Raw genomic sequence first — 7914 nt, 5'->3', positions numbered from 1 at the left:
AAAAAAAAAAACTAAAGAACTCTGTACCTTCTGCTCATGTGTTGGGGTGACAAAGGAAATGGAGAACTCTGAGATACGGAATGCTTCTTTTATCTCCATTTTTACTGAAAAGGTATCCTCTCAGATTCCTGGGGGTCCCTGAGCCTAGTGACAGAAACTGTGGGAATAAAACACACCCACAGGGGGAAATAGAGAATGGGAATACTTAAACAGATGGAACATACACATATGGCAGCAAATGGAAAGTTGACATTGATCATCAAGGTTGACATGAGGTTTCTCTCTTTTAAAAGGCTATGGTAATGAGGGGAGGTTTGTTCGCCTTTTTCCTGCAATCACATCACATTGTCTTGAAAAGAGTCAAAGAGGGCAACTGAAGCGCTAAATTCTTATACTGGTTTCTTTTCAGCTCACATATTACCTGATGCGGGACTAATGAGTTTCATTCCAGGAAGTCCAGTGTTCAGCCTTAAATAAGGAAAACGAGGTTTTGAAATGTGGACGTGATAATACTGCTGCCATGTAGGAGGTAGGTAGATATGTATGTGAGAGTTAACATTCAAACACAGGCTCAAGTAAATATAGCCTTGTGCAGTCTGGTGAGAATACATTTGTGCTAAAACAAGTATAGTTTTCTGAGTTGTATTTCTGCAACTCCTCTAGTCATCTTTTGAGAGAGGAGATGTCAGGGTTGTTGCTAAGCAGCAGCATCACCACAAAGCTGTATGTGTAATGTTGTCGTGGTGGATTAGGTGATGCTGCGGTGTATCACTTCTGAAGCTTTTCTTTCTGTTATCTGTTGAAATGATTTATAGCAACTGTATTTGGTCCGTTGTGTATATCCACTTTCCCCCCTCTGCCCATACATACTGCCTGTGACATCTGGAAAGCTTAAGCTTGTCTGCATTTCTCATTGTTAGTTTTCTGAGGAAACTTGGTCCTAGAGCTAAAATCCTGAGTTTGTTTATGGCTGTCTTTCTCCTGACAAATGTGACGCCTAGGCTCAATATTATTGGAGGTACTTGTTAAACAAAAGAAATTTGGCTGTATGAATATTTCCTTGACTCTTCCCTATTTTTTTCCTATAGAGAATGTCCTCTTTTTGTCAAAGTCACAGTTGGTATGGCCACCTCCGATAATACTAATCGCAGAAAATACTTCTGAGGATCCTTGTGAGGAACATCACACATCTTCTTTTTCCACTTCTGTAGTGGAATTAAACATGGAAACTACATATCTATGCAGAATATTTTGGTATTTGAATTGTTTTTAAAAATGCAATTTCTTGAGAGAAGTCAGGTAAGCAGTTTGCTAATGCTGTGTGCTGTTACCTTTCAATGAGGTTGAAGAAACCAGGTTCAGATTAGGGAGGACTTCCATCTGTTCTTTACACTGTCTGGGCAGAGATAATTTAGATCCAAAAGCCTTTCGTTGAAATTGAAACTATATAAATAAGCCCTCCCTCAGAGAAGGTTGTTCTGACATGGATGTAGCAGCTTTGGAATTGCAGTTGGTTTTCATTAATTTAATCCACAGAAAGAATACTGAAAGAATAGTGTGGGCTCTATTTGCACACATCAATAGATATTTAAATCTCTTTGCAACTTTAAAACTGCTTGAAGGTGCTTGGAAAGAAGTTCATTTGTTTACCCTCGGTAAAAATATAATTCTTCCCTTTTGCATGTTTGTCTGTTATTTTTGCATTTGTGCAACAAGTACTGGCTTTGATTTCTAGTCTGCTTCTGTTTCCTTTGTTGTTTTGTGCAACTGATGGATCGGGGGTGGGGGGGGAAGGATTTGTGACCAGAGGTGAGGAAAGGGAGATAAAATCCAAAAAATATCTTCTCTCCAACTCTGATGCTACAGTGAATGTTACAACTACTCCAGTCATCTCTTCCACTATAAATAGGTGAAATTAGAGTTCAACTTACTACTGTTCAGCCTTTATTTGTCGTTAGGATGTGATCATTATAAAACAGTGGACATCAAAATAAGAAATTTTCCAGACTGACATGCTTTGGGAAAGGGAAATCACAGTGTCTAACTAGGTGAGGTTATGTTGTTCGCTATTCTTCTGAAACCTGCTAGATACGGGTACAAATATCACTCATGACTATTGTTATGAAAGAAATTGAGTTGACAGATATTAATGTGAAGGAAAAGTGTAAGTGAAGGAAAAAGTGCAGTAAGTAAGGTTGAATTGTTTCATGAACAATCATTAAATGATGATCTATTTATACTTGGAATTTTACATTTGGTCTTCAATGTAACATCAAATAAAAACTGATCAGTTGCCATAAATGTTGGAGTGAAGAAAAATACACACAAAATAGAACTCAAATTATACTGACATGAGAAAAAAATAATCTGCTGGTAGCAGCTGACAGAAGAATTTATGTTAGTGCAATAAAGAAGCTAGATTCCTTTGCAGAGTCTCTTCATATTTTATACTGAGTCTTGCTTTCATTTGACTTGGTAAAGAAGGAGGTCAGTCTATAAGTAGCATCCTGTGAAATTAGCAAGAATATACTGCCAGTCAGTGAAAACTGATGTAACACTATTGATGTTAACAGAAATAAATAGTGAAATATTGTGGTGATGACCTATAACCAAAGTTTACTGATTTGAGTTCTATTTCTGTTGGTTTAAAGTTGTTGTTGACAAACTTCTATCTCAGAAATATATTTCTATGAATAAGTACTTTTCCTTTTCATAACTCCCTAGAATTTGAATGTGTTGATGAATAAAAGATTCATGTTTATTCTTTAGCAAAAGATAGGAAAATAGCAAAAATTAGCTTCATGCACTTCTATTATATGTTGAGCCACATTCTGTCACCTTTGACATGTCTGGTGCCCAGCCATCAATGATAAAAAGAACAGGAGATAAGGAGAAAAAAAATTATCTTTTGCTAAAACACTGGTAAGTGTAGTATTTCCTTCTCTGTCATCTGAGATTTTTGTGCTTGCACTGTTTTGTCTCTCTTGCATTTAGATATGAATATATTCTGCTCTTTCACTGACCAGCATAAGGTGGATGTTGTCATTCTCTCCAGAAAATACCTACCAAATTACTGAGAAATTATCTTAAGTTCTGAAAGGCATATTTCAGTGTACCTATGTAACTTTCCAAAATCCTGAAACAAGAAACTGAAATGAAGTGTAATTTGTTTGATACTGTCTCTTTTGAAGGAAGATGGACTTACTTGCTTTCCAGATCTCCATCCTTCTCCCTCACATTCACTTTTTTGTTGTTCTGGTTGAAAAATGTTTTACATATACTGTAATGTTAGAGTAGAGTAGTCCAACTTTTTCTCTATTTTGATCTAACTTCTAATTTTGGTGGTCTAGAAATAAAACTTGCAAGTGCAACTCTGTCACCTTAGTTTCTGTCTAATTTGAAAAGTAACCCCTGTCATCTCCCTAAGGGTGTTAAATAATAGATGTTTAGTTTAGATGCTGTACTGAGGGACATAATTTAGTGGGGAAATATTGGTGGTAGGTTGGAGTAGATGATCTTGAAGGTCATTTACAACGTTGGCGATTCTTTGATTCTGTGATTCTAATAGAGTAATGTTAGTACATGCTTCTCCTTTGTCTCACCATTGCAGTGAAACTTCAGAGCCAGGATACAGAATTCAGGTCACCACCAAGCTCATGCAAGTGGCAGTAAACATCAATGCCAAACAAGATGTAAATAGAGTTTCCACTGATGTCACTGTATAAAGTTATGTTTGTAACATGGCATGTTAAAAATGAAACGTTAAATCATATAAGTCTATCATTGTGCTTCAGAAGAAAAAAACTGAAATATATGACTTCTTGGAGTAAAGATATCTGGGTGTGGGTAAGATTGAATGACATGTGACGTACTGATTGCAGTACAGTATTTTTTCAGTATACATAAAATTGAATAAAAAACATTCTTTTGCTATGAATGAAATAGGAAGTCATTGGAAATGTTTCATTTGTGTTTTTACATTAGATAACTTTGCTTTTTTTTTTTGAAATACGTATTTGGGTCTAAAACCAGTTTGAAATTCCAAGTAACTCCAGATTTTTTTTTGTGATCATTGAAAGCACCTCTAGAAGATTATCTGAGAGATTTGACAAAAAAAGATAGTAATGTTAATGAATTATGTTAAAGTTAGTGGAGCCACCAGCAACTGCAAAATTAAATTTCAGCTATTTAGTGTCATTAGACCTGCTGAACATTGTTCAGATACAGCTCGTTGAGCAATAATATATGCTGTCTGGTTTGTAAGTATACTGGTAATTGGACAAACAGTATTTGGCAGTACCCTAGAATTCCATATTTGTGCTTAGGTGTATTGAGTCCGAGCCAAGACTGCTTGTTGAAAGACTGAATCTACTATATAGTTTTTTCAGCAGTTCATAAGATTCTAACATCTCGTTAAGAATGGGTCACAATCACTTTTGTTTATATCAGGAGAATGATCCTTTTAAAATGGACAGTTTTCTGTGACTTGTAAAAAGTAGATGTTCAGTATTTTTCTTTTTTTTGTTTGTTTTTAAACACAGCAGCAACTGCTGGATGCCAACAACTTATTTACAAAATAATTGATATTTTTGGGCAATATATGGGAATTCCTCTCTTAGAAATAAAAGACAATTGTTCAGTGGAGTAGGACATGAGAGAGGAAGATGGAGAAAGGACTGGACAATAAGCACATAGACATGAACAGTTGATTTGTCCATGCTTTCTGAAGCATTATCCTATCCATTTATTTTAAAAAGTATGCATGGAAGGATGTTCTCTTTCTACTAATGATATACATCTTCCCACTTAGTTTAACAAAACTCTGCATCATTCTGTTTTGCATCTTAATATGATATTAGATCTTCAAATAATGTTCTTTGGAGTGACATTATCTAAACAAGAGGCCACTAATCATTTGAGCAGACGTGAGGTAACATTGCCAAAGAGCTGGCATCCTCTATTTTCTCATTTTTGAAAAGTCAGACCAGAACTCTTTGAATGCTAAAAAGAATCAAGCCTCAATAAAGAGACTGACTGAGACTTTGAGCTGTGTAAATGTTGGCATACAGCAGACTCAAAATGTTTAGACTGGATCAAGAGAATCCTTGTTTTCTGTAGGGAAATGTGCAAAATCCAACATCTGGGGCAGAGCTGGTTATAGAGAATAACAAGCTGAATAAGAACCAACCATGTTATCATGAATAAAATAAGCTACATGCTTAATCTTAAGAGGAGCATGGCTAACAGATTGAAGGAAATTCTTATTCCCACCCATTTGGCTGTTGGGAGGCCAAACTTCAAGGTGAGGTGTCAAATTGAGTATTTAGTTTACATCCCAAGTAAGAAAACTTGAATGGCTCACAGAGGAACTTCCAAGATGGCCAGCAGACTGGGTTCAGGCATGTGTTTGAGTCTTTGTGTCAGCTGAAATGAAATTGTATTTTTTAAGGGGTATGATGCTATGTTTTAGTTCTAGGAAAAAAATAATGTTGATAACACACGAGTGTTTATAGTTGTTCCTAAGCAATGTTGTACAGAGCTGAGGCCATTCACAGCAAATGGCCCAAGGAGCTGAGAAGGAACTGAGTTAGGACAGCTAACTTAAACTGGCCAAAGGGATATCCCATACCATATGACATAAAGAGAAAGGAGTTTTGAGGGGGGTGGGAGTTCATCTAAGCTTTCTTCAGCTGCTCATGGGGCTAGCTTGGTATCAATCGAAGAGTGGTGAACAATTTGTTGTGCATCACTTGTTGTATACATTCATATATATGTGTGTGTGTGTGTATATATATATATGTAATCATAACTATTATCCCTTTCCTCTTCTCTTATTTAATGGTATTATATCAATACATAAGTTATACTTTGTATTTTTTTCAGTTCTCTCCCTCACTCCAGTGGGAAGGGGGGAAGTCAGTGAATGTCTTTGGGTTAAATCACAACAGTTGTTTGTTTTTATTGAGAATTTATTCAAGGTATAACAGGTGTTATTTGAGAAATAACATTGCATTTTTTGAAGTTTTTTCTTTTTTTAGATGAAATGATGAATAACGCTAATTTTTAAAATACAGTTAAGAAGAGAGTGGATGGTGTCAATTTCTCAAGGCTGACTTTCTGGCAGAAAAAATGATGCTTGTAACAATTTGACTTAAGCAGTAATGTAGCAATGTGCTTTGAAAGGTAACTGAATTAGGCATTTTCATGCATTTGGATAGTTGTGAATGGTAAAAATGTTCGTCCACATAGAAACATTTGATAGTGTTCACTGGGAAAGTATTAACTATGCACCATAGCACAGGAAAAATACTGGAGAAAGATGAAAATCATAAAATGTTACATCTGCAGAGGCCAGGGTTGCCTAGTGCTTGCCTGAGTTCTGGATCCTTGTTGCTGTGGATGGATGCTCTCCTCTGATATTTCAAGTTTGTCTTACATGCATTGATAATGGCTGGTCCAGGATGCAGATATGCATCTGTCCTCCAGTTACCTGTATGTTATTATACTTAAGTCATTCTGAAAGTAATGCCTCCTATTTATTTCCATGGAAACTACAACATATACAAAGAGCACAATAACACTATTTGATAGAGGAAAAATCTCAGCTACAGAACGCTGTTTTTCAACGTAGCTATCACCAGTAGCTATGCATTTTTGATGGATGAACAAGATCCCTCATGTTGCACTCAAAAAATCTGCACCAGCAGGTGTGGTAAATTCAAAGAGCTTTTTATGAAGACTTTACTGAGGACTGCTTTCCTCTGCTTCTTCTATTTCATGCTACTTCTTCATAGAACTTCGAACTTCATCAGGTTTACTTTGAAGATGTCTTAAATGACAATAAAAATCATTGCATTCTAATTGGAATACTGGCCACTCAAGGAACTGAAGATGGATACAAGCAAAACCATCCTCTGAAGTCGAATTTAGTTTCACAGTTTAGCATCCAGCTGATGATAAATAAAACATCACAAAAAAATTGAAACTAAGTAATTACAGTAATTAGCCTTAACAGTCTGGTCTGCTTGGCTGTTTTTGCCAGACAGTGGGGTGAATTGTTCCTCAGCGTGTGTTTCTGAGGGAAAACAGAAAGCAGATGGTGTATATTCAATTCCTGAGATGTTGGTACAAAATCTGTAGTATTTCATTCAAGATAATACAAAAAAAAAAAAGAGTTGAGTGTTAAAGGAAAACATGTAAAATCTTGTTTGTAACTCGAATGGATAAACTGCATAGGGCCCAAGGTAGATAAAAATCTATTTCATTGTGTTTATCATTGTTCTATAATAAGTTACAAATAACTGGACTTAGAAGTCCTGAGACAATCTTGGTCTTACTAAATCTAATACAGGCTTGAAAAAGGAAGAGAAATCTAATGTGTCTGTGTGGTGCATATTGCAGTGCATAAGGTTATGTAGTCCTCTAACTTTTCTTCTTAGTAAAACAGTGCTTATCTATCAAAGTCCACAGGAACACTGTTTGCTTATTATGAGACCTTGCTATGGTCTGTTTGTGCTTACGAGAATCTATCACTTTGTCAGCCTTTAAGTGGATGTTGTGGTAAGGACAGTGAATAAAAAATGCAAAGACAACCAGTACCCTCCTCACTGATCGCTGCAATGCTTAGGGCAGTACAGGAGTGCACATCAGTAGATCAGTGCCACAGGAAGTGTGCGCTCCTATACCTGCCTTCTGTATTAGCTGGAAAACCATTCTGCTTTGGGACAATGTTTTCCTTAGGATGAGGTATTATGATTGCTTTATGTAATATTTTTAGTGTTGGTATATCCACATTTTATCAAATTTGGGAAGTTCTGCCTTGATCCTTATTAGACCACTTGGACTCATAGGCTACGAAAGCTGATCATTTTTTGTCTAACTGCTCATTGAACAGAACTACTGCAGGTTTCTAAT

General features: G+C 36.1%; 1 long non-coding RNA gene across 1 annotated transcript in view; it reads left to right on the top strand.

The window, feature by feature from the left end:
• Positions 1 to 4331, top strand: part of LOC116216439 — an 8194-nt gene extending 3863 nt beyond the window's left edge. The window contains exons 2-3 of the long non-coding RNA XR_004159174.1: positions 410 to 529; positions 1089 to 4331. This is a non-coding gene — a long non-coding RNA (uncharacterized LOC116216439). The remainder of the gene's footprint in view (positions 1 to 409; positions 530 to 1088) is intronic.
• The last annotated feature ends 3583 nt before the right edge of the window (positions 4332 to 7914 follow it).

The sequence above is a fragment of the Meleagris gallopavo genome, chromosome 3 (assembly GCF_000146605.3).
Source record: "Meleagris gallopavo isolate NT-WF06-2002-E0010 breed Aviagen turkey brand Nicholas breeding stock chromosome 3, Turkey_5.1, whole genome shotgun sequence".
In the NCBI taxonomy this organism is placed as follows: domain Eukaryota; kingdom Metazoa; phylum Chordata; class Aves; order Galliformes; family Phasianidae; genus Meleagris; species Meleagris gallopavo.
Note: the sequence above shows the minus strand (reverse complement) of the source record. Positions and strands in the feature narration are given on the sequence as shown.